This window comes from Triticum dicoccoides, chromosome 6A, assembly GCF_002162155.2.
Source record: "Triticum dicoccoides isolate Atlit2015 ecotype Zavitan chromosome 6A, WEW_v2.0, whole genome shotgun sequence".
Taxonomy (NCBI): domain Eukaryota; kingdom Viridiplantae; phylum Streptophyta; class Magnoliopsida; order Poales; family Poaceae; genus Triticum; species Triticum dicoccoides.
The window spans coordinates 478,719,574-478,746,588 of NC_041390.1; the positions used below are offsets into that span (position 1 = coordinate 478,719,574).

At 45.7% G+C, this 27,015-nt stretch overlaps 1 pseudogene; it reads right to left on the reverse strand.

Moving 5' to 3' along the window:
• The window catches only part of LOC119315923, a 48,805-nt pseudogene extending 23,424 nt beyond the window's left edge, over positions 1-25,381 (reverse strand).
• Between the last annotated feature and the right edge of the window lie 1,634 nt (positions 25,382-27,015).

Below are 27,015 nucleotides of genomic sequence, written 5' to 3' on the forward strand. Positions count from 1 at the left end.
ATGGGCTGCGCCCCCCCTTCCCCTAGTCCTATTAGGACTAGGAGAGGTGGCCGGTCCCCTCTCTCTCTTTTCCCCCTCCGCGAATCCTATTCCAACTAGGATTGGGGGGGGGGGGGAATCCTACTCCCAGAGGGAGTAGGACTCTCCTGGCGCGCCACCTGTGGCCGGCCAGCCTCCCCCCTCTAATCCTTTATATATTGAGGCAGAGGCACCCAGAGACACACAGTTGATCCACGTGATCTATTCCTTAGCCGTGTGCGGCGGCCCCAACCACCATAGTCCTCGATAATACTGTAGCGGAGTTTAGGCGAAGCCCTACTGCTGTAGTACATCAAGATCGTCACCACGCCGTCGTGCTGACAGAACTCTTCCCTGACACTTTGCTGGATCGGAGTCCGGGGATCGTCATTGAGCTGAACGTGTGCTCGAACTCGGAGGTGCCGTAGTTTCGGTGCTTGATCGGTTGGATCGTGAAGACGTACGACTACTTCCTCTATGTTGTGTCAACGCTTCCATAGTCGGTCTGCGTGGGTACGTAGACAACACTCTCCCCTCTCGTTGCTATGCATCACCATGATCTTGCGTGTGCGTAGGAAATTTTTTTAAATTACTACGAAACCCAACAAGAAGAACCCTTTCTTTTGTTGGTATGTGAAGCTAGGTGGTATAAATTTAGCAACTGTGTAATTAGCATAATCAGCATACCAAGGGGTACTACAAAAAGTACTTATGACATTTAATTGTTCATCAGGAAAGCTATCATCAATAGGTAGTGGGTCATCAAGAACATTCTCTAACCTAGATAAGTTGTCTGCAACGGGGTTCTCAGCTCCTTTTCTATCAACAATATGCAAATCAAATTCTTGTAGCAAGAGAACCCATCTAATAAGTCTAGGTTTAGCATCTTTCTTCTCCATAAGATATTCAATAGCAACATGATCAGTGTGGATAGTTACTTTAGAATCAACAATATAAGGTCTGAACTTATCACAAGCAAATACAACTGCCAAAAGTTCTTTTTCAGTAGTAGCATAATTTCTTTGAGCATTGTCTAGAGTCTTACTAGCATAATGGATAACATTTAATTTCTTATCAACTCTTTGCCCTAGAACAGCACCTACAGCATAATCGCTAGCATCACACGTAATTTCAAAGGGTAAATTCCAATTAGGTGGCTGAACAATAGGTGTAGAGACTAATGCTTTCTTAAGTATTTCAAATGCTTCTACACAATCATCATCAAAGACAAATGGTATATCTTTTTGTAATAAATTAGTCAGAGGCCGAGAAATTTTTGAGAAGTCCTTAATGAACCTCCTATAAAATCCGGCGTGACCAAGGAAACTTCTTATACCTTTGATGTCCTTGGGACATGGCATCTTTTTAATAGCATCAACCTTGGCTTTATCAACTTCAATGCCTCTTTCAGAAACTTTATGCCCCAAGACAATACTTTAATTAACCATAAAGTGTCACTTTTCCCAATTCAAGACAAGATTAGTTTCTTCACATCTCTGCAACGACCAAGATTGCTCAAGCAATCATCAAAAGAAGATCCATAGACGGAAAAGTCGTCCATGAAAACCTCACAAATATTTTCACAAAAGTCAGAGAATATAGCCATCATGCATCTTTGAAAGGTAGCAGGTGCATTACATAAACCAAAAGGCATACGTCTATAAGCAAAAGTACCAAAAGGGCATGTAAAAGTAGTCTTTGATTGATCTTTAGCCGACACAGGTATTTGAGAGAAACCAGAATAACCATCTAGAAAGCAGTAATGTGTATGTTTGCATAATCTTTCTAGCATTTGATCAATAAAAGGTAAGGGATAATGATCTTTCTTAGTAGCCTTATTTAATTTGCGGAAATCAATTACCATCCTATAACCTGTAATAATTCTGTGTGGAATCAAATCATCTTTATCATTAGGAACAACAGTAATACCTCCCTTGTTAGGGACACAATGAACATGACTTACCCACTGACTATCAGCAACGGGATAAATTATACCTTCCTCCAGAAACTTTAGTATTTCTTTTCTTACCACTTCTTTCATTTTAGGATTCAGACGTCGTTGAGGATCACGAACTGGTTTGGCATCTGCTTCCAAATTTATTTTATGTTGACATAGAGTGGGACTAATGCCCTTAAGATCATCAAGAGTATATCCAATAGCAGCATGGTGCTTCTTCAGAGTTTTCAATAATCTTTCTTCTTCATGCTCTGAAAGGTTAGCACTAATAATAACAGGATATATCTTCTTTTCATCAAGATATGCATATTTAAGATTATCAGGCAACGGTTTAAGCTCAAACACGGGATCACCCTTAGGTGGAGGAGGATCCCCTAGGATTTCAATAGGCAAATTGTGTTTCAGCATAGGTTCCTGTTTAAAGAATACTTCATCTATTTCCCTTCTTTCATTCACAAACATATCATTCTCATGGTCTAGCAAATATTGTTCTAAAGGATCACTAGGAGGTACGGCAATAGAAGCAAGACCAATAATTTCATACTTACTAGACAATTATTCTTCACGGTGTTGTTTACTAAATTTAGAGAAATTTAGATTCATGAGTCATATCATCCAAGCCAATAGTAACAACATTCTTTTTTGCAGTCTATCCTAGCATTAACTGTATTCAAGAAGGGTCTACCAAATATAATGGGACAAAAGCTATCTTGTGGGGAACTAAGAACGAGAAAATCAGCAGGATATATAGTTTCCCCGCACAAGACTTCAACATATCTAACAATTCCCATTGTTGAAATAGTATCTCTATTAGCAAGTTTAATTATGACATAAATATCTTCTAACTCAGCAGGTGCAATTTCATGCTTGATTTCTTTATACAAGTCATAAGGTATAACACTAGCACTAGCACCCATATCACATAAGCCATGATAACAATGATCTCCTATTTTAACGGAAATAACGGGCACACCTACCACAGGTCTATGTTTATCTTTAGCACAAGGTTTAGCAATTCTAGCAGTTTCACCACAGAACTGAATAACATGCCCATCAATATTATTAGACAAGAGCTCTTTAACAATAGCAATATTAGGTTCAACTTTAACTTGCTCAGGAGGTGTATATGTTTTAATATTGCTTTTACGAACCATAATTAAAGCTTTAGCATGATCCTTTATTCTAACAGGGAAAGGTGGTGTCTCAACATAAGAAGTAGGAACAATAGGATCATTATAAGTGATAGTCTTTTCTTCAACTTTAATAGGTGCAACTACTTTTACTTCTATGGGATGATGATTTTAAACCACTTCTTCTTAGGGAGATCAACATAAGTAGCAAAAGATTCACATAAAGAAGCTACTATCTCAGAATCAAGTCCATATTTAGTGCTAAACTTACGGAAAATATCGGTATCCATAAAAGATTTAACACAATCAAACTTAGGTGTCATACCCGACTCCTTACCATTGTCGAGGTCCCAATCTTCAGAGTTGCGTTTAATTCTATCTAATAAATCCCATTTGAATTCAGTAGTCTTCATCATAAAAGAGCCAGCACAAGAAGTATCAAGCATGGTGCGATTGTTATCAGAAAGCCGAACATAATTTTTTTGAAGAATTGTTTCTCTTGGGAGCTCATGATTGGGGCATGAATGTAACATTGATTTAAGCCTCCCCCAAGCTTGAGCGATGCTTTCACCTTCGCGAGGCCAAAAATTATATTTATAATTGCGATCACGATGAACAAGATGCATAGGGTAATACTTTTGATGAAATTCCATTTTCAATCTTCTATAGTTCCATGATCTCGTATCATCACATAGCCTATACCATATCAATGTGTCTCCCTTTAAAGATAAAGGGAAGACCTTATTTTTAGCAACATCATCGGGTATACCTACAAGCTTAAATAATCCACAAACTTCATCCACATATATTAGGTGTTCATCAGGATGCTTTGTTCCATCTCCTGTAAAAGGATTAGCTAGCAGTTTTTCTATCATACCCGAAGGATACTCATAAGGAATTTCATTTTCATACTCATTTTCAATAGGTTCAGTAGGTTGAGGAGCAACTCTTTGCTCTACTGGATGGGGTGAAGATACCCCGAACAAGCCCCTCAGAGGATTACTTTCCATAGTAACAAGTGACAGTAAATTTCAGCACACTATATAAATTTTTCGTTACCAAATTCCACCTACCAAAGGCGCTTCACTCGCCAGCAACGGCGCCAGAAAAGAGTCTTGGTGACCCACAAGTATAGGGGATCTATCGTAGTCCTTTCGATAAGTAAGAGTGTCGAACCCAATGAGGAGCAGAAGGAAATGATAAACGGTTTTCAGCAAGGTATTCTCTGCAAGTACTGAAATAAGTGGTAACAGATAGTTTTGTGATAAGATAATTTGTAACGAGCAACAAGTAACAAAAGTAAATAAAGTGCAGCAAGTGGCCCAATCCTTTTTGTAGCAAAGGACAAGCCTGGACAAACTCTTATATAAGGAAAAGCGCTCCCGAGGACACATGGGAATATAATCAAGCTAGTTTTCATCACGTTCATATGAATCGCGTTCGGTACTTTGATAATTTTACATGTGGGTGGACCGGTGCTTGGGTGATGTTCTTACTTGAACAAGCATCCCACTTATGATTAACCTCTATTGCAAGCATCCGCAACTACAACAAAAGTATTAAGGTAAACCTAACCATGGCATGAAACATATGGATCCAAATCAGCCCCTTACGAAGCAACGCATAAACTAGGGTTTAAGCTGCTGTCACTCTAGCAACCCATCATCTACTTATTACTTCCCAATGCCTTCCTCTAGGCCCAAATAATGGTGAAGTGTTATGGAGTCGACGTTCACATAACACCACTAGAGGCTAGACGACATACATCTCATCAAAATATCGAACGAATACCAAATTCACATGACTACTAATAGCAAGACTTCTCCCTTGTCCTCAGGAACAAACGTAAGTACTCACAAAGCATATTCATGTTCATAATCAGAGGGGTAATAATATGCATAAAGGATCTGAACATATGATCTTCCACCAATTAAACCAACTAGCATCAACTACAAGGAGTAAGTAACACTAGTAGATACCTACTAGCACCAATCCCGGACTTGGAGCCAAGAATTGGATACAAGAGATGAACTAGGGTTTTGAGATGTGATGGTGCTGATGAAGATGTTGATGGATATTGCCCTCTCCTGATGAGAGGAGCGTTGGTGATGATGATGGCGATGATTTCCCCCTCCGGGAGGGAAGTTTCCCTGGCAGAACAGCTCTGCCGGAGCTCTAGACTGGATCCGCCAAGGTTCCGCCTCATGGCGGCGGAGTTTCGTCCCGAAAGGTTGCTTCTTATTTTTTCTCGACGAAAGACTTCATATAGGAGAAGATGGTCATCGGAGAGCAACCAGAGGGCCCACGAGGTAGGGGGCGCGCCCTAGGGGGGCCCCCACCCTCGTGAGCAGGGTGTGGGCCCCCTGGTCTTCATCTTTGGTGAGGATTTTTCATTATTTATTATAAGGTATTCCGTGGAGTTTCAGGACTTTTGGAGTTGTGTAGAATAGGTCTCTAATATTTGCTCCTTTTCCAGCCCAGAATTCCAGCTGCCGGCATTCTCCCTCCTTATGTAAACCTTGTAAAATAAGAGAGAATAGCCATAAGTATTGTGACATCATGTGAATAACATCCCATAATGCAATAAATATCGATATAAAAGCATGATGCAAAATGGACGTATCACCTTGGTTCTCAAAAACTGACAGAAATACTTACGCTACTTTGCTGCATCATCCTCTCCTCTTCGGGGAAATCCAACGCAGTTCTCAAGAGGTAGCATTATCCAAACAGTTGATGGAAAGAATTTAGCGCGATACTACAAAACACAGGAGCTAGCATAGAGTTTTTTAAGGGGCATATCTATGTTTCTTCTCAACGGTAGTGGCCGCCTAACTTACTTTACAAAATGGGACAAGGATAATGGAAGGATGGCCCTATGCCCTTTATTCATGGAATGATACTAATCAATACTCATCTACTTCATAAGTTTCTTCATGGTCTTTTAGACTATAACCCTGATTTTTTTGCCTTCCTAAATCCTAATCCTGTAGGGGCATTGTCGTCTGCTACATGGTCTAAATGAGCATAGGCCTTATGATTACTGAGATCAACCGTAGAATCAAAAGCATATAAGATCACCAGTTCGTCGGTGTATTGGTAGAGGACCTACCAGTGGTGGTGGAATTGGACTGCCGTGGTGCCAGCGGTGGTTCCCCTTGTGCCTTCTCCATGCGAGAACGGCCGATAGCATGCTGCAGGTAAGCCGCGGAGGGGGCGGGCAGAACCTGGCAGTAGGCGGCATAGTGGAGCAGGAGGCCTCGAGGAATGGGGCAGGGCCGCAGCGGCGGAGGGGGTCTCGAGAGGGCTGCGGCGGAGGACAAGACGCCCGCGGAGTGCGGAGAGGGAGGAGATGGCCGCGATGCAGGTTACGTAGGCGGGGAGCGGGCGCGGCGCAAGACGGCATGAGATAGCGAGAGGACGGACGAGTAGGGATGGCTTCCGCAAATCCACCGCACACTGGCTTCCGGCTCCCCTTTGGAAATATTTCAGGATCTGACCCTTTTGCCTACCACCAGGGGGGTGGCGGTAGGTTTGCATGTCCTACCGCCATGGGCTCTGGCAGTAGGTCCCTTGACGGCAGCTGACGACCGTCAGCTCGTGCTGACGTGGAAAAGGGCCTACCGCCATGGGCTCTGGCGGTAGGGTACTGAAGCCTACCGCCAGTACCTCTGGCGGTAGGGTCCTGGGTAGTGGATAAGGGGCTGGTTTGTGGGCCCTAATGCCTATGACCTTCCAACTGACGCCTATGACCTTCCACCGGTATGCTAGAGAAGTAACATGTTACTCCAAAATGTGTGTCAACACTAACATCCATTTTATATGCACTCACCGCCTCCTCTATGCAAGTACTTCACCTGGATAGATCATGAAGTGCCAAAAGATGTCCAAAAGGACCAATATGAAGATTGTCTTAGGCTCCAGCAGCTGTTCGAAGAAAGGTTTCAAAGAGGCTTGGAGGAAGAGTGTCGTCAGAAAGAGAGGATGGAGCAGAAGCAACGCGAGGAGGAGAGGGCACGCCAAACGAAGCTTGCTCGTGAGGAGAGGACAAGAAAGCTTGCAAAGGCTCGCAAGGCACAAGAGGAGGATGAGGCACGTGACAAGAAGGGGAAATGGCCCCGTATGACTCAGTAAACCTTCGCTTCGGTGGACTCGTCATGTAACCGGATGAAGCCATGCCAAATTTATCATGAACTATGTAGTACTAAGGCATGAAGCCATGTGTCGTGAACTTGTTGTGAATGAACTGGACATTTGTATTGAATTTGGTGTGGAGATGTTTGCAAGGTGTCGTGAGAACTTTAGTTTGTCAGCAATTTGTGTGATTTGTTAGCAATCTATGTGATTATTTTTATTTATAAACCGTTGCGCTGAGATGATGGATAGAACAGAGGAAGGCCTTTGTTTTTAAACCTACCGCCACACACCCTAGAGGTAGGTTGCTGGACCCTACCGCTAGAGCCCATGGTGGTAGGGGGGCATAGTTTCTGTGACGAAAAAAATCAACCCCTTGGCGGTAGGCTCAAACCCTACCGCCAGAGCCTGTGGTGGTAGGTTGCTGGATCCTACCGCCAGAGCACATGGCGGTAGGGCGGCAAAGTTTCTATGACGAGAAAAAACACCACTTTGGCGGTAGGGTAAGCCTACGGCCAGAGCCCCTACCTCCATGGGCTTTGGCGGTAGGATCCTCCAACCAACTGCCACAAGCTCTGGTGGTAGGGTAAAAAATAGAGGAAGTTCTCTGTTCTGCCCCTTCTGTAAAATATTAGAATGATATACCCACTTCTATCAAATAATAGGATGATTCGCAAGCACATACGTAACTCAACACAACATAGTTCATTACATCCACGAATAACACATGTTCAAAATAATTAAAACATGACCCGGTTCGGATGACATTGGTTGAAACTAATAGCTCAAGCTCAACGACACATTTTCTAAAGAGATAACATATTTCTCATACTTATCAGACGTTCAATTTGATCGTCACGCGCTTGATTACGCTTCAGTTGAAAATCGGTGGATCCTACCCAATGACCCAACACACCATTCGTTTCACGGAACCAGGCCCAGGCAGCATGGTGGGCCGGATTCTCTAACACGCCTTGTTTTATTGCCCATCCTATGACCTGGCCGGGTTTCCTCAAGTCCATCTCATGGAATTCTTCTTTGCTTGCAGTGAACACAATCTCAATTAGAAAAGCATGTCTGCAAGCATATTCCCAGTCTTGCAGCTCATCAAGCATCGTCTCTTTCTTGTTCACAAGCTTCCAGAAAGCTTTTTTCTCCTTAGCATTAGAAGGTTCCTCGATAACGTGATACTTCCTCAAATCCTTCATGGCCGCATTTGCCTCATCACAAATCTTCAACCATGCTTCACATTCCCTCTTCAAGCAATGGTGTCGCTCCGACATAACCTTCTCACACGCTATGTTCATAGTCATGGATCGAATGTCCATCCTACATGAATATACGGCTTTAAGATGACATAGACCAAAACACAAAATAAATTTAATGGAGTGCAACACTTGGTTACTTGATATGACATACAACACCAAGTTCTTAATGAGTTCAAATGTTAAGGGTACAAGTCATAGGAGTTCACCAAGCAAAGGGTACATGTCATTACAGTCCAAATGACAAAGATTACATAGCCTCATGCAACTCTATTTGGCGTACCATCCTGGGTTGCAACAAATAACATCATTTCTTTCTTTGACCCATGCCCAACGAGAAGCCCGCTTCTCGTTCGACGAGAATGGTTGGAGAACTAACCAATCAATGACCTGGTCATGATTTCCCATTTCTAGCTCAGCATATTCTCCCCTTGTCGCACACAATGCCGCCTACACTCACCTTGTCGAGGACCGCAGCGAGGCTGCTGAGCGCCTCTGCCCGTGCCAATGGGTAGAGTCCGCTGGCCATCGAGACTAGTGCTCAGATCTCCAACTCAGGGTCAGCACTGAGCTGCTGGATGCATGCTGTATGGATTGAACTCCTCCTCAAAGTATATATATGCATTTAGATTTAGTTACACATGTTCATTCCAGCTAACTTTTATCGAGATTTCTTAGGACATTGTTATCAAACAGTTGATGGAAAGAATTTAGTGCAATACTACAAAACTCAGGAGCTAGCATAGAGTTTTGTAAGGGGCATATCTATGTTTCTTCTCAACGGTAGTGGCCGCCTAACTTACTTTACAAAATGGGACAAGGATAATGGAAGGATGGCCCTGTGCCCTTTATTCATGGATTGATACTAATCAATACTCATCTACTGCATAAGTTTCTTCATGGTATTTTAGACTATAATCCTAATTTTTTTTGCCTTCCTAAATCCTAATCCTGTAGGGGCATTGCTGTCTACTACATGGTCTAAATAATAATAGGCCGTGTGATTACTGAGATCAACCGTAGAACCAAAAGCATATAAGATCACCAGTTCGTCGGTGTATTGGCAGAGGACCTACACGTGGTGGTGGAACTGGACTGCCACGATGCCGGCGGTGGTGCCTCTTGTGCCTTTCCTCCATGCGAGAACGGCCGACAGCGTGCTGCATGTAGGCCGCGGAGGGGTGGGCCAGGAGGGGGCGGGCTGAACTTGGCAGTAGGCGGACTAGAGGAGCAGGAGGTCGCGAGGAATAGGGCAGGGCCGCGACAGCGAAGGGGATCTTGAGAGGGCAGCGGAGGGGTGGGCTTTGAGGCGGCGGGCAGAACCTGGCAGTAAGCGGCATAGAGGAGAAGGAGGCCGCGAGGAATGGGGCAGGACCGCCGCGGTGGAGGGGATCTCGAGAGGGCTGCGGAGGAGGACAAGACGCCCGCAGAGTGCAGAGAGGGAGGAGGTGGCCGCGATGCAGGATGCGCAGGCGGGGAGCGGGCGCAGCGCAAGACGGCAGGAGATAGCGGGAGGATGAATGAGTAGGGATGGCTTCTACAGATCCATCGCATGTTCCGCTTCCAGCTCCCCTTTGGAAATATTTCAGGATCTGACCCTTTTGCCTACCGCCAGGGGGTGGCGGTAGGTTTGCACGTCCTACCGCAATGGGATCTAGCGGTAGGTCCCTTGACGGCGACTAACAGTCGTCGGCTCGTGCTGACGTGGAAAAGGGCATACCGCCATGTGTTGGAAATATGCCCTAGAGGCAATAATAAATTGGTTATTATTATATTTTCTTGTTCATGATAATCGTTTATTATCCATGCTAGAATTGTATTGATAGGAAACTCAGATACATGTGTGGATACATAGACAACACCATGTCCCTAGTAAGCTCTAGTTGACTAGCTCATTGATCAATAGATGTTTACGGTTTCCTGACCATGGACATTGGATGTCGTTGATAATGGGATCACATCATTAGGAGAATGATGTGACGGACAAGACCCAATCCTAAGCCTAGCACAAGATTGTGTAGTTCGTATGCTAAAGCTTTTATAATGTCAAGTATCATTTCCTTAGACCATGAGATTGTGCAACTCCCGGATACCGTAGGAGTGCTTTGGGTGTACCAAACGTCACAACGTAACTGGGTGGCTATAAAGGTACACTATGGGTATCTCCGAAAGTGTCTGTTGGGTTGGCACGAATTGAGACTGGGATTTGTCACTCCGTGTAACAAAGAGGTATCTCTGGGCCCACTCGGTAGGACATCATCATAATGTGCACAATGTGACCAAGGAGTTGATCACGGGATGATGTGTTACGGAACGAGTAAAGATACTTGCCGGTAACGAGATTGAACAAGGTATCGGGATACCGACGATCGAATCTCGGGCAAGTATCGTACCGATAGACAAAGGGAATTGTATACAGGATTGATTGAATCCTTGACATCGTGGTTCATCCGATGAGATCATCGTGGAGCATGTGGGAGCCAACATGGGTATCCAGATCCCGCTGTTGGTTATTGACCGGAGAGTTGTCTCGGCCATGTCTGCATGACTCCCGAACCCCGTAGGGTCTACACACTTAAGGTTCGATGACGCTAGGGTTATAGGGAAAGTATGTACGCGGTTACCGAATGTTGTTCGGAGTCCCGGATGAGATCCCGGACGTCACGAGGAGTTTCGGAATGGTCCGGAGGTAAAGATTGATATATAGGAAGTATGGTTTTGGCCACCGGAAGTGTTCCGGGCGTCACCGGTAGTGTACCGGGACCACCGGAGGGGTCCGGGGATCCACCAGGTGGGGCCACCAGCCCTGGAGGTCTACATGGGCCAATAGTGGGAAGGGACCAGCCGCTAGGTGGGCTGGGGCGCATCCCACAAAGGCCCAAGGCGCCTCCAAGAGGGGAGGGGGCCAAACCCTAGGGCAGATGGGCCCTAAGGCCCACCCCAGGTGCGCCTCCCCCTCTCCCCCTTGTGGCCGCTACCCTAGATGGGATCTAGGACTGCCACACCCCTTGTGGTGGGAACCCTAGGTGGGGGCGCAGCCCTTCCTCTCCCCCTATATATAGTGGAGGCAAAGGGGCAGCCCTACACACAAGGTTCTTCCCCTGTTGGCGCAGCCCTACCCCTCTCCCTCCTCGTCTCTCGTAGTTCTTGGCGAAGCCCTGCTGGAGTTCCGCACTCCTCCACCACCACCACCACGTCGTCGTGCTGCTGCTGGACGGAGTCTTCCCCAACCTATCCTTCTCCCCTTACTGGATCAAGGCGTAGGAGACGTCACCGGGCTGTACGTGTGTTGACCGCGGAGGTGCCATGGTTCGGCGCTTAGATCGGAATCAACCGCGATCTGAATCGCTACGAGTACGACTCCTTCATCTGCGTTCTTGCAACGCTTCCGCTTAGCGATCTACAAGGGTATGTAGATGCACTCCCCTTCCCCTCGTTGCTAGATTACTCCATAGATTGATCTTGGTGATGCATAGAAAATTTTAAATTCCTGCTACGATCCCCAACAGTGGCATCATGAGCTAGGTCTATGCGTAGTTTCTATGCACGAGTAGAACACAAGTTGTTGTGGGCGTCGATTTTGTCAATTTGCTTGCCGTTACTAGTCTTATCTTGATTCGGCGGCATCGTGGGATGAAGCGGCCCGGACTGACCTTACACGTACTCTTACGTGAGACTGGTTCCACCGACTGACATGCACTAGTTGCATAAGGTGGCTAGCGGGTGTCTGTCTCTCCCACTTTAGTCGGATCGGATTCGATGAAAAGGGTCCTTATGAAGGGTAAATAGAAATTGGCATATCACGTTGTGGTTTTCACGTAGGTAAGAAACGTTCTTGCTAGAAACCTATAGCAGCCACGTAAAAACTTGCAACAACAATTAGAGGACGTCTAACTTGTTTTTGCAGCATATGCCTTGTGATGTGATATGGCCAAAAGGATGTGATGAATGATATATGTGATGCATGAGATTGATCATGTTCTTGTAATAGGAATCACGACTTGCATGTCGATGAGTATGACAACCGGTAGGAGCCATAGGAGTTGTCTTAATTTATTTATGACCTGCGTGTCAACATAAACGTCATGTAATTACTTTACTTTATTGCTAAAGGTTAGCCATAGTAGTATAAGTAATAGATGATGAGACAACTTCAAGAAGACACGATGATGGAGATCATGATGATGGAGATCATGGTGTCATGCGGGTGACAACGATGATCATGGAGCCCCAAAGATGGAGATCAAAAGGAGCAAAATGATATTGGCCATATCATGTCACTATTTGATTGCATGTGATGTTTATCATGTTTTACATCTTATTTGCTTAGAACGATGGTAGCTTAAATAAGATGATCCCTCTCTAAAATTTCAAGAAAAGTGTTCCCCCTAACTGTGCACCGTTGCGAAGGTTCGTTGTTTCGAAGCACCACGTGATGATCGGGTGTGATAGATTCTAACGTTCGAATACAATGGGTGTTGACGAGCCTAGCATGTATAGACATGGCCTCGGGACACATGCGAAACACTTAGGTTGACTTGACAAGCCTAGCATGTACATACATGGCCTCGGAACACGGAAGACCGAAAGGTCGAACATGAGTCGTATAGAAGATACGATCAACATGAGATGTTCACCGTTGATGACTAGTCCGTCTCACGTGATGATCGGACACGGCCTAGTCGATTCGGATCATGTTTCACTTAGATGACTAGAGGAATGTCTATCTGAGTGGGAGTTCATTAAATAATTTGATTAGATGAACTCAATTATCATGAACATAGTCTAAATTGTCTTTGCAAATATGTTGTAGATAAATAGCTCACATTGTAGCTCCCTGTTTCAATACGTTCCTAGAGAAAGATTAAGTTGAAAGATATTGTAAGCAATGATGCGGACTAGGTCCGTAGTCCGAGGAGTGTCCTCACTGCTACACAGAAGGCTTACGTCTTTGATGCACCGCTCGATGTGCAAACCCCTACAACATCGTCTGTGGATGTTGTGAACACCTGACAAACACATCCTGATGACTACTTGATAGTTTACTGCACCATACTTTACGGCTTAGAATTGGGATTCCAATGACGTTTTGAACGCCATAGAACATATGGGATGTTCCAAGATCTGAAATTGTGATTTTAGGCTCATGCCCGTGTTGAGAGGTGTGATACCTCTGACAAGTTCTTTTGCCAACAAGATGGAGGAGAATAGCTCAGCTAGTGAGCATGTGCTCAGAATGTCTGGGTGCTACAATCACTTAAATCAAGTGGGAGTTAAACTTCTGGATAAGATAGTGATTGATACAGTTCTCTAGCCACTATCACTAAGCTACTAGATCTTCGTGATGAACTATGACATGCAAGGGATGGAGTTGATCCCGGAGCTGTTCGCGGTGCTTAAGACCGCAAAAGGTAGAAATCAAGAAGGAGCATCAAGTGTTGATGGTTTAACAAGACCACTGGTTTCAAGAAGGGCAAGGGCTAGAAGGGAAACTTCATGGATGGCAAACCAGTTGCCGCTCCAGTGAAGGAACCCAAGGTTGAAACCAAACCCGAGACTAAGTGCTTCTATTGTAAGGGGAACGGTCACTGGTAGAGGAATTACCCCAAATGCATGGTAGATAAGAAGGCTGGCAACTTCAAAGTATATACGTGTTATTAATGTGTACCTCACTAGTACTCCAGGTAGCACCTGGGTATTGGATACCGGTTCAGTTACTATTATTGGTGACTTGAAGCAAAAGCTACGGACTAAACGAAGACTGGCTAAGGGCGAGGTGACGATGTGTGTTGGAAGTGTTTCCAAAGTTGATGAGATCACCATCGCACGCTCCATCTGCCTTCGGGATTAGTATTGAACCTAGATAAATGTTATCAGGTGTCTACGTCGAGCATGAATATGATTAGATCATGTTCATTGCAATACAGTCATTCATTTAAGTTACAGAATAGTGGTTATTCTGTTTACATGAATGATACCTTTCATGGTCATGCACCCTATGTGAATGGTTCATTGAATCTCGGTCGTGGTAATACACATGTTCACACCAAAAGATGTAGAGTTAATAATGATAGTACCACTTTCTCGTGGCACTGCCGCTTAGGTCATATTGGCGTAAGATGCATGAAGAAACTCCATGTCGATGGATGCTTGGAGTCACTTGATTTTGAATCACTTGACACATGCGAGCCATGCCTCATGGGCAGGATGACTAAGACCCCATTTTCAGGTACAATGAAACGGGCAAGTGACTTGTTGGAAATCATACATGCTGATACGTGTGATCCAATGAGAATTGAAGCATGCAGTGGATATCGCTATTTTCTCATCTTCACTGACGATTTGAGTAGATATAGGTATATTTACTTAATGAAGCACAAGTCTAAAATGTTTGAAAAGTTCAAGCGATTTCAAAGTGAAGTTAAGAACCATCATAACAAGAAGATCAAATTCCTATGATCTGATCGATGAGAATTTCTGAGTTATGAGTTTGACAATCACTTAAGACATTGTGGAATTGTTTCACAGTTGATGCCACCTGGAACACCACAGGGTAATGGTGTGTTCGGACGTCGTAATCGAACCTTATGAGATATGGTGCGATCTATGATGTCTCTTACCGATCTACCGTTTTAATTTTGAGGTTATGCATTAAAGACAGCTGCATTCACTTTAGATAGGACACCATCTACGTCCGTTGAGACGACATCGTGTGAACATTGGTTTGGCAAGAAACCAAAGTTGTCGTTTCGTAATGTTTGGGGCTGCGATGCTTAAGGCTTCAGCCGGAGAAGCTCGAACCCAAAGCGGACAAACACATCTTCATAGGATACCCAAAGGTGACAGTTGGGTACACCTTCTATCTCAGATCTGAGGGCAAATTGTTTGTCGCTAAGAACGGGTCCTTTCTCGAGAAGGAGTTTCTCACGAAAGAATTGAGTGGGAGGAAGATAGAACTTGATGAGGTTGTCGAACCTTTACTTCAACCAGAGAGTGATGCAACACAGAAGGATTTTTTCTGTGGCACCTGCGTCTGTTGAATAGGAAGTTAATGATAGTGATCATGAAGCTTCGGATCAAGTTGCTATCGAACCTCGTAGGTCGACAAGGATATGTACTACTCCTGAGTGGTACGGTAATCCTGCCTTAGATATCATGTTGTTAGACAATAATGAACCTACGAGCTATGGAGAAGCGATGGTGGGCCCGTATTCCGACAAATGGTTAGAAGCCATGAAATCCGAGATAGGATCCATGTATCAGAACAAAGTATGGACTTTGGTGGACTTGCCCGTTGATCGGAAAGCCATTGAGATAAATGGATCTTTAAGAAGAAGACGGACGTGGGCGGTAATGTTACCGTCTATGAAGCTCGACTTGTGGGAAAGAGTCTTTTCACAAGTTCAAGGAGTTGACTACGATGAGAATTTCTCACCCGTAGCGATGCTTAAGTCCGTCAGAATCATGTTAGCATTAGCTGTATTTTTTGTTTATGAAATCTGACAGATGGATGTCAAAACAAGTTTTCTTACCAGTTTCCGTAAGAAAAGGTTGTATGTGATACAATAAAAGGTTTTGTCGATCCTAAGGATGCTAAAAGGTATGCTAGCTCCAGCAATCCTTCTATGGACTAGAGCAAGCATCTCGGAGTCAGAATACATGCTTTGATAGAGTGATCAAAGCTTTTAGGTTTATACAATGTTTGATAGAAACTTGTATTTACAAGAAAGTGAGTGGGAGCACTACAACATTTCTGATAAGTATATGTGGATGACATATTGTAGATCCGAAATAATGTAGAATTTCTGGAAAGCATAAACGGTTGTTTGAAGAGTGTTTTTCAAAGGAAGACCTGGATAAAGCTGCTTACATATTGGGCATCAAGATTTATAGAAATAGATCAAGACGCCTGATGATACTTTCAAAGAACGCACACCTTGACATGTTTTTGAAGGAGTTCAAAATAGATCAGTCAAAGAAGGGGTTCTTACCTGAGTTGTAAGGTGTGAACTTGAGTAAGACTCAAAGCTTGACCATGGCAGAAGAAAGAGGAAGGATGAAGGTCGTCCCCTATGCTCTTGTCATAGGCTCTATATGGTATGCCATGCTGAGTACCGCACCTGATATGTGCCTTGCCACATGTCTGGCAAGAGGGTAGAAAGGTGATCTAGGATTGGATCACCAGATAGCGGTCGAAATTATCCTTAGAGGAATAAGGAAATGTTTCTCGGTTATGGAGATGATAAAGAGTTCGACATAAAGAGTTACGTCGATGCAAGCTTAACACCTATCCGGATAGCTCTGAGTAGAGATACCGGATACGTATAATGGAGCAACAATTTGGAATAGCTCCAAGTGGAACGTGGTAGCAGCATCTACGATATGACATAAAGTTTTGCGAAATACATAGGGGTCTGAATATGGCAAGACCCATTGACTACAACCTCTCTCACAAGCATAACATGATCAAACCCAGAACTCTTTGAGTGTTTATCACATAGTGATGTGAACTAGATCATTGAGTCTAGTAGACTCTTGGATGTTGGTCACATGGCGATGTGACCTGTGAGTGTTAATCACATGGCGATGTGAACTAGATTATTGACTCTAGTGCAAGTGGGAGACTGTTGGAAATATGCCCTAGAGGCAATAATAAATTGGTTATTATTATATTTCCTTGTTCATGATAATCGTTTATTATCCATGCTGGAATTGTATTGATAGGAAACTCAGATACATGTGTGGATACATAGACAACACCATGTCCATAGTAAGCCTCTAGTTGACTAGCTCGTTGATCAATAGATGGTTACGGATTCCTGACCATGGACATTGGATGTCGTTGATAATGGGATCACATCATTAGGAGAATGATGTGACAGACAAGACCCAATCCTAAGCCTAGCACAAGATCGTGTAGTTCGTATGCTAAAGCTTTTCTAATGTCAAGTATCATTTCCTTAGACCATGAGATTGTGCAACTCCCGGATACCATAGGAGTGCTTTGGGTGTACCAAACGTCACAACGTAACTGGGTGGCTATAAAGGTACACTACGGGTATCTCCGAAAGTGTCTGTTGGGTTGGCACGAATCGAGACTGGGATTTGTCACTCCGTGTAACGGAGAGGTATCTCCGGGCCCACTCGGTAGGACATCATCATAATGTGCACAATGTGACCAAGGAGTTGATCACGGGATGATGTGTTACGGAACGAGTAAAGGGACTTGCCGGTAACGAGATTGAACAAGGTATCGGGATACCGACGATCGAATCTCGGGCAAGTATCGTATCGATAGACAAAGGGAATTGTATACGGGATTGATTGAATCCTTGACATCGTGGTTCATCCGATGAGATCATCGTGGAGCATGTGGGAGCCAACATGGGTATCCAGATCCCGCTGTTGGTTATTGACCGGAGAGTTGTCTCGGCCATGTCTGCATGACTCCCGAACCCGTAGGGTCTACACACTTAAGGTTCGATGACGCTAGGGTTATAGGGAAAGTATGTACGCGGTTACCGAATGTTGTTCGGAGTCTCGGATGAGATCCCGGACGTCACGAGGAGTTCCGGAATGGTCCGGAGGTAAAGATTGATATATAGGAAGTATGGTTTTGGCCACCGGAAGTGTTCCGGGCGTCACCGGTAGTGTACCAGGACCACCGGAGGGGTCCGGGGGTCCACCAGGTGGGGCCACCAGCCCCAGAGGCCTACATGGGCCAATAGTGGGAAGGTACCAGCCCCTAGGTGGGCTGGGGCGCCTCCCACCAAGGCCCAAGGCGCCTCCAAGAGGGGAGGGGGGCAAACCCTAGGGCAGATGGGCCCTAAGGCCCACCCCAGGTGCGCCTCCCCCTCTCCCCCTTGTGGCCACCACCCTAGATGGGATCTAGGGCTGCCACACCCCTTGGGGTGGGAACCCTAGGTGGGGCGCAGCCCTCCCTCTCCCCCTATATATAGTGGAGGCAAAGGGGCAGCCCAACACACGAGATTCTTCCCCTGTTGGCGCAGCCCTGCCCTCTCCCTCCTCGTCTCTCGTAGTGCTTGGCAAAGCCTTGCAGGAGTTCCGCGCCCCTCCACCACCGCCATGCCGTCGTGCTTCTGCTGGACAGAGTCTTCCCCAACCTCTCCTTCTCCCCTTGCTGGATCAAGGCGTAGGAGACGTCACCGGGGTGCACGTGTGTTGAACACGGAGGCGCCGTGGTTCGGCGCTTAGATCGGAATCAACCGCGATCTGAATCGCTACGAGTACGACTGCTTCATCCGCGTTCTTGCAACGCTTCCGCTTAGTGATCTACAAGGGTATGTAGATGCACTCCCCTTCCCCTTGTTGCTAGATTACTCCATAGATTGATCTTGGTGATGCGTAGAAAATTTTAAATTTCTGCTACGATCCCCAACACCATGGGCTTTGGCGGTAGGGTACTGAAGCCTACCGCCAGCACCTCTGGCGGTAGGGTCCTGGGTGGTGGATAAGGTGGATAAGGGGCTGGTTTGTGGGCCCTAATGCCTATGACCTTCCAACTAATGCCTAAGACCTTCCACCGGTATGCTAGAGAAGTAACATGTTACTCCAAAATGTGTGCCAACACTAACATCCATTTTATATGCACTCACCGCCTCCTCTATGTAAGTACTTCACCTGGATAGATCATGAAGTGCCAAAAGATGTCCAAAAGGACCAATATGAAGATTGTCTTAGGCGCCAGCAGCTGTTCGAAGAAAGGTTTCAAAGAGGCTTGGAGGAAGAGCATCGTCAGAAAGAGAGGATGGAGCGGAAGCAACACGAGGAGGAGAGGGCATGCCAAACGAAGCTTGCTCGTGAGGAGAGGAAAAGAAAGCTTGCAAAGGCTTGCAAGGCACAAGAGGAGGATGAGGCACGTGACAAGAAGGGGAAATGACCCCGTATGACTCAGTTAAGGCTTCGCTTCGGTGGACCCATCATGTAACTGGATGAAGCCATGCCAAATTTATCTTGAACTATGTAGTACTAAGGCATGAAGCCATGTGTTGTGAACTTGTCGTGATTGAATTTGCCATTTGTATTGAATTTGGTGTGTAGATGTTTGCAAGGTGTCGTGAGAACTTTAGTTTGTCAGCAATTTCTGTGATTTGGCAGCAATCTATGTGATGATTTTTGTTTATAAACTATTGTGCTGAGATGACGGATAAAGCAGAGGAAGGCCTCTATTTTTTAGCCTACCGCCACACACCCTGGTGGTAGGTTACTGGACCCTACCGCCAGAGCCCATGATGGTAGGGGCGCATAGTTTCTGTGACGAAAAAATCAAACCCTTGGCGGTAGGCTCTAACCCTACCGGCAGAGCCTATGGCGGTAGGTTGCTAGATCCTACCGCAAGAGCACATGGCGGTAGGGGGCGGCAAATTTCGATGACGAGAAAAACACCACCTTGGCGGTAGGGTAAGCCTACGGCCGGAGCCGGTGGCGGTAGGGTTTGACCCTACCGCCAAGGTGGTGATTTTTCTCGCCACAGAAACTTTGCCGCCCCTACCACCATGGGCTCTGGCGGTAGGATCCTGCAACCTACCACCACAGACTTTGGTGGTAGGGTAAAAACAGAGGAAGTTCTCTGTTCTACCCCTTTTGTCAAATATTAGAATGATATACCCACTTCTATCCACTTCTATCAAATAATAGGATGACCCGCAAGCACATACATAACTCGACTCAACATAGCTCATTACATCCATGAATACACATGTTCAAACTAATTAAAACATGACCCGGTTCGGATGACATCGGTTGAAAATAATAGCTCAAGCTCAACGACACATTTTCTAAACAGATAAATATTTCTCATACTTATCAGACGTTCAATTTGATCATCACGCACTTGATTACGCTTCAGTTGAAAATCGGTGGATCCTGGCCAATGACCCAACACACCATTCATTTCACGGAACCAGGCCCATGCAGCACGCCGGGCCGGATTCTTTGACACGCCTTGTTTGATAGCCCAACCTATGACCTGGTCGTGTATCCTCAAGTCCATCTCACAGAATTCTTGTTTGCTTGCAGTGAACGCAATCTCAATTGCCAAAGCGTGTCTGCAAGCATATTCCCAGTCTTGCAGCTCATCAAGCATCCTCTCTTTCTCGTTCACAAGCTTTCGGAAAGGTTTTTTATCCTTAGCATCAGAAGGTTCCTCGATAACGTGATACTTGCTGAAATCCTTCATGGCTGCATTTGCCTCATCACAACTCTTCTACCATGCTTCACATTCCCTCTTCAAGCAATGGTGTCACTCCGACATGACCTTCTCACATGCTATGTTCGTAGTCATGGATCGAAGTTCATCCTACATGAATATATGGGTTTAAGATGACATAGACTAAAACACAAAATAAATTTAATGGAGTACAACACTAGGTTACTTGATATGACATACAACACCAAGTTCTTAATGAGTTCAAATGTTAAGGGTACAGGTCATAGGAGTTCACCAAGCAAAGGGTACATGTCATTACAGTCCAAATGACAAAGATTACATAGCCTCATGCAATTCTATTTGGCGTATGGTCCCGGGTTGCAACAAATAACATTATTTCTTTCTTTGACCCATGCCCAACGAGAAGCCCGCTTCTCGTCCGACGAGAATGGTTGGCGAACTAACCAATCAATGACCTGGTCATGATTTTCCATGTCTATCTCAGCATATTCTCCCCTTGTCGCACACAATGCCGCCAGCATTCACCTTCTCGAGGACCGCAGCGAGGCTGTTGAGCGCCTCCGCCCGTGCCAACCGGTAGAGTCCACTGGCCATCAAGACTAGTGCTCGGATCTCCATCTCAGGGTCAGCACCTGAGCTACTGGATGTGTGCGGCTCCATAAACCGAGCCCGCTTGGAGGCGGACGGGCCGGGTTCGGAAGCGGCGAGGCCCTCGTCCATGAGATTCACGACCCCATAAGCTTGGAAAGAATTTTGCAAAACCCATATAAGTATATTTTTTTCAAACTAAAACTAATAATATCTAGCAAATTAAAATTAGAACTGCATGTTGGTCGCATATTTACTGTATGATTAAATTTTCAGGTCTTTGTAACTGTTATTCTGATATCAGCACACAGACCTGAAAAGAAGTATCAATTACCACATAGCCGAGAATTTTTTAAAAATAGCAACAATGCAGCTGTATGGATTGAAATCCTCCTCAAAGTATATATGCATTTAGATTTAGTTACACATGTTCATTCTAGCTAACTTTTATCCAGATTGCTTAGGACATTGTTATCCAAACAGTTGATGGAAAGAATTTAGCGCAATACTACAAAACACAGGAGCTAGCATAGAGTTTTGTAAGGGGCATATCTATATTTCTTCTCAACGGTAGTGGCCGCCTAACTTACTTTACAAAATGGGAGAAGGATAATGGAAGGATGGCCATGTGCCCTTTATTCATGGAATGATACTAATCAATACTCATCTACTGCATAAGTTTCTTCATGGTCTTTTAGACTATAATCCTGATTTTTTAGCCTTCCTAAATCCTAATCCTGTAGGGGCATTGCTGTCTGCTACATGGTCTAAATGAGCGTAGGCCTTGTGATAACTGAGATCATTCGTAGAATCAAAAGCATATAAGATCACCAGTTTGTCCGTGTATTGGCAGAGGACCTAACAGCGGTGGTGGAATTGGACTATCGCAGTGCCGGCGCCGGTGCCCCTTGTGCCTTCTTCATGCGAGAACGGCTGGCAGCGTGTTGCAGGTAGGCCGCGGAGGGGTGGGCCAGGAGGGGATGGGCAGAACCTGGCAGTAGGCGTCGCGGAGGAGCAGGAGGCCGCGAGGAATGGGACAGGGCCGCGGCGGCGGAGGGGATCTCGAGAGGGCTATGATGGAGGACAAGACACCCGCGGAGTGCGGAGAAGGAGGAGATGGTCGCGATGCAGGATGCATAGGCAGGGAGCGGGCGCGGCGCAGGACGGCAGGAGATAGCGGGAGGACGGACGAGTAGGGATGGCTTCCGCAAATCCGCCGCGCGCTGGCTTCTGGCTCCCCTTTGGAAATATTTCAGGATCTAACCCTTTTGCCTACCTCCAGGGGGGTGAAGGTAGGTTTGCACATCCTTCCGCCATGGGCTGTGTCGGTAGGTCCCTTGACGGCGACTGACGACCGTCGGCTCATGCTGACGTGGAAAATGGCCTACCACCATGGGCTTTGGCGGTAGGGTACTGAAGCCTACCGCCAGCATCTCTGGCGGTAGGGTCCTGGATGGTGGATAAGGTGGATAAGGGGCTGGTTTGTGGGCCCTAATGCCTATGACCTTCCAACTAATGCCTATGACCTTCCACCGGTATGTTAGAGAAGTAACATGTTACTCCAAAATGTGTGTCAACACTAACATCCATTTTATATGCACTCGCCGCCTCCTCTATGCAAGTACTTCACCTGGATAGATCATGAAGTGCCAAAAGATGTCCAAAAGGACCAATATGAAGATTGTCTTAGGCGCCAATGGATGTTCAAAGAAAGGTTTCAACGAGGCTTGGAGGAAGAGCGTCGTCAGAAAGAGAGGATGGAGCGGAAGCAACGCGAGGAGGAGAGGGCATGCCAAAGAAAGCTTGTTCGTGAGGAGAGGACAAGAAAGCTTGCAAAGGCTCGCAAGGCACAAGAGGAGGATGAGGCACGTGGCAAGAAGGGGAAATGCCCCCGTATTACTCAGTAAAGCCTTCGCTTTTATGGACTCATCATGTAACCGGATGAACCCATGCCAAATTTATCTCTAACTACGTAGTACTAAGGCATGAAGCCATATGTCGTGAACTTGTCGTGAAAGAATTTGTCATTTGTATTGAATTTGGTGTGGAGATGTTTGCAAGGTGTCGTGAGAACTTTAGTTTGTCAGCAATTTCTGTGATTTGTCAACAATCTATGTGATGATTTTTTTATTTATAAACTGTTGTGCTGAGATGATGGATAGAACAAAGGAAGGCCTCTGTTTTTAAACCTACCACCAAACACCCTGGCGGTAGGTTGCTGGACCGTACCGCCAGAGCCCATGGTAGTAGGGAGGCATAGTTTCTATGACGAAAAAAATTAACCCCTTGGCAGTAGGCTCAAACCCTTCCGCCAGAGCCTGTGGCGGTAGGTTGCTGGATCCTACCACCAGAGCACATGGCGGTAGGGGGCGGCAAAGTTTCTATGACGAGAAAAAACACCACCTTGGCGGTAGGGTAAGCCTACGGCCAGAGCCAGTGGCGGTAGGGTTTGACCCTACCGCCAAGGTGGTGATTTTTCTCTTCATAGAAACTTTGCCGCCCCTACCACCAGGGGCTCTGGCGGTAGGATCCTGCAACCTACCGCCAAAGCTCTGGCAATAGGGTAAAAAACAGAGGAAGTTCTCTGTTCTACCCCTTCTGTCAAATATTACAATGATATACCCACTTCTATCAAATAATAGGATGATCCGCAAGCACATACATAACTCAACTCAACATAGTTCATTACATCCACGAATAACACATGTTCAAACTAATTAGAACATGACCCGGTACGGATGACATCGGTTGAAACTAATAGCTCAAGCTCAACGACACATTTTCTAAAGAGATAACATATTTCTCATACTTATCAGACGTTCAATTTGATCGTCACGCGCTTGATTACGCTTCAGTTGAAAATCGGTGGATCCTGCCCAATGACCCAACACACCATTCGTTTCACGGAACCAGGCCCATGCAGCATGGCGGGCCGGATTCTCTGATACGCCTTGTTTGATTGCCCATCCTATGGCTTGGTCGGGTTTCCTCAAGTCCATCTCACAGAATTCTTCTTTGCTTGCAGTGAGCGCAATCTCAATTGCCAAAGCGTGTATGCAAGCATATTCCCAGTCTTGCAGCTCATCAAGCATCCTCTCTTTCTCGTTCACAAGCTTTTGGAAAGCTTTTTTCTCCTTAGCATCAGAAGGTTCCTTGATAACGTGATACTTGCTGAAATCCTTCATGGCCGCATTTGGCTCATCACAACTCTTCAACCATGCTTCACATTCCCTCTTCAAGCAATGGTGTCGCTCCAACATGACCTTCTCACACGCTATGTTCATAGTCATGGATCGAATGTCCAACCTACATGAATATACGGGTTTAAGATGACATAGACAAAAACACAAAATAAATTTAATGGAGTACAACACTTGGTTACTTGATACGACATACAACACCAAGTTCTTAATGAGTTCAAATGTTAAGGGTACAAATCATAGGATTTCACCAAGCAAAGGGTACATGTCATTACAGTCCAAATGACAAAGGTTACATAGCCTCATGCAATTCTATTTGGCGTACGGTCCCGGGTTGCAACAAATAACATCATTTCTTTCTTTGACCAATGCCCAACGAGAAGCCTGCTTCTCGTCCAAGGAGAATGGTTGGGTAACTAACCAATCAATGACCTAGTCATGATTTCCCATGTCTATCTCAGCACATTCTCCCCTTGCCGCACACAATGCCGCCGTCATTCACCTTCTCGAGAACCGCAGCGAGGTCGCTGAGCGCCTCCGCCCATGCCAACGGGTAGAGTCCGCTGGCCATCGAGACTAGTGCTCGGATCTCCATCTCAGGGTCAGCACCTGAGCTACTGGATGTGTGTGGCCCCATAAACCGAGCCCGCTTGGAGATGGACGGGCCAGGTTCGGAAGTGGCGAGGCCCTCGTCCACGAGATTCACGACCCCATAAGCTTGGAAAGAATTTTGCAAAACCCATATAAGTATATTTCTTGCAAACTAAAAGTAGTAATCTCTAGCAAATTAAAATTAGAACTGCATGCTGGTCGCATATTTACTGTATGATTAAATTTTCAGGTCTTTGTAACTGTTATTCTGACAGCACAAAGACCTGAAAAGAAATATCAATTTCCATATAGCTGAGAGTTTTAAAAAATAGCAAAAATGCAGATGTATGGATTGAACTCCTCCTCAAAGTATATATGCATTTGGATTTAGTTACACATGTTCATTCCAGCTAACTCTTATACAGATTGCTTAGGACATTGTTATCCAAATAGTTGATGGAAAGAATTTAGCGCAATACTACAAAACACAGGAACTAGCATAGAGTTTTGTAAGGGGCATATATATGTTTCTTCTCAACGGTAGTGGCTGCCTAACTTACTTTAGAAAATGAGACAAGGATAATGGAAGGATGGCCCTGTGCCCTTTATTCATGGAATGATACTAATCAATACTCATCTACTGCATAAGTTTCTTCATGGTCTTTTAGACTATAATCCTGATTTTTTTGCCTTCCTAAATCCTAATCCTGTAGGGGCATTGCTGTCTGCTACATGGTCTAAATGAGAATAGTCCTTGTGATTACTGAGATCAACCGTAGAATCAAAAGCATATAAGATCACCGGTTCGTTCATGTATTGGCAGAGGACCTAACAGTGATGGTGGAATTGGACTATCGCGGTGCCGGCGCTGGTGCCCCTTGTGCTCTCCATGTGAGAACGGTCGACAGCGTGTTGCAGGTAGGCCGCGGAGGGGTGGGCCGGGAGGGGGTGGGCAGAACCTGGCAGTAGGCGTCGCAGAGGAGCATGAGGTCGTGAGGAATGGGACAGGGCCGCGGTGACGGAGGGGATCTCGAGAGGGCTACGATGGAGGATAAGACACCCGTGGAGTGCGGAGGGGGAGGAGATGGCCGCGGTGCAGGATGTGCAGGCGGGGAGCGGGCGCGGCGCAAGACGGCAGGAGATAGCGGGAGGACGGACGAGTAGGGATGGCTTCCGCAAATCCGCCGCGCACTGGCTTCTGGCTCCCCTTTGGAAATATTTCGGGATCTAACCCTTTTGCCTACCGCCAGGGGGGTGATGGTAGGTTTGCACATCCTTCCGCCATGGGCTGTGTCGGTAGGTCCCTTAACGGCGACTGACGACCGTCGCCTCGTGCTGACGTGGAAAATGGCCTACCACCATGGGCTCTGGCGATAGGGTACTGAAGGCTACCGCCAGCACGTCTGGCGGTAGGGTCCTAGGTGGTGGATAAGGTGGATAAGGGGCTGGTTTGTGGGCCCTAATGCCTATGACCTTCCAACTAACGCCTATGACCTTCCACCGGTATGCTAGAGAAGTAACATGTTACTCCAAAATGTGTGTCAATACTAACATCCATTTTATATGCACTCACCGCCTCCTCTATGCAATACTTCACCTGGATAGATCATTAAGTGCCAAAAGATGTCCAAAAGGACCAATCTGAGGATTGTCTTAGGTGTCAGCGGCTGTTCGAAGAAAGGTTTCAAAGGCGCTTGGAGGAAGAGCATCATCAGAAAGACAGGATGGAGTGAAAGCAATGCGAGGAGGAGAGGGCATGCCAAACGAAGCTTGCTCGTGAGGAGAGGACAAGAAAGCTTGCAAAGGCTCGCAAGGCACAAGAGGAGGATGAGGCACGTGACGAGAAGGGGAAATGGCCCCGTATGACTCAGTAAAGCCTTCGCTTCGGTAGTCGTCATATAACCGGATGAAGCCATGCCAAATTTATCATGAACTATGTAGT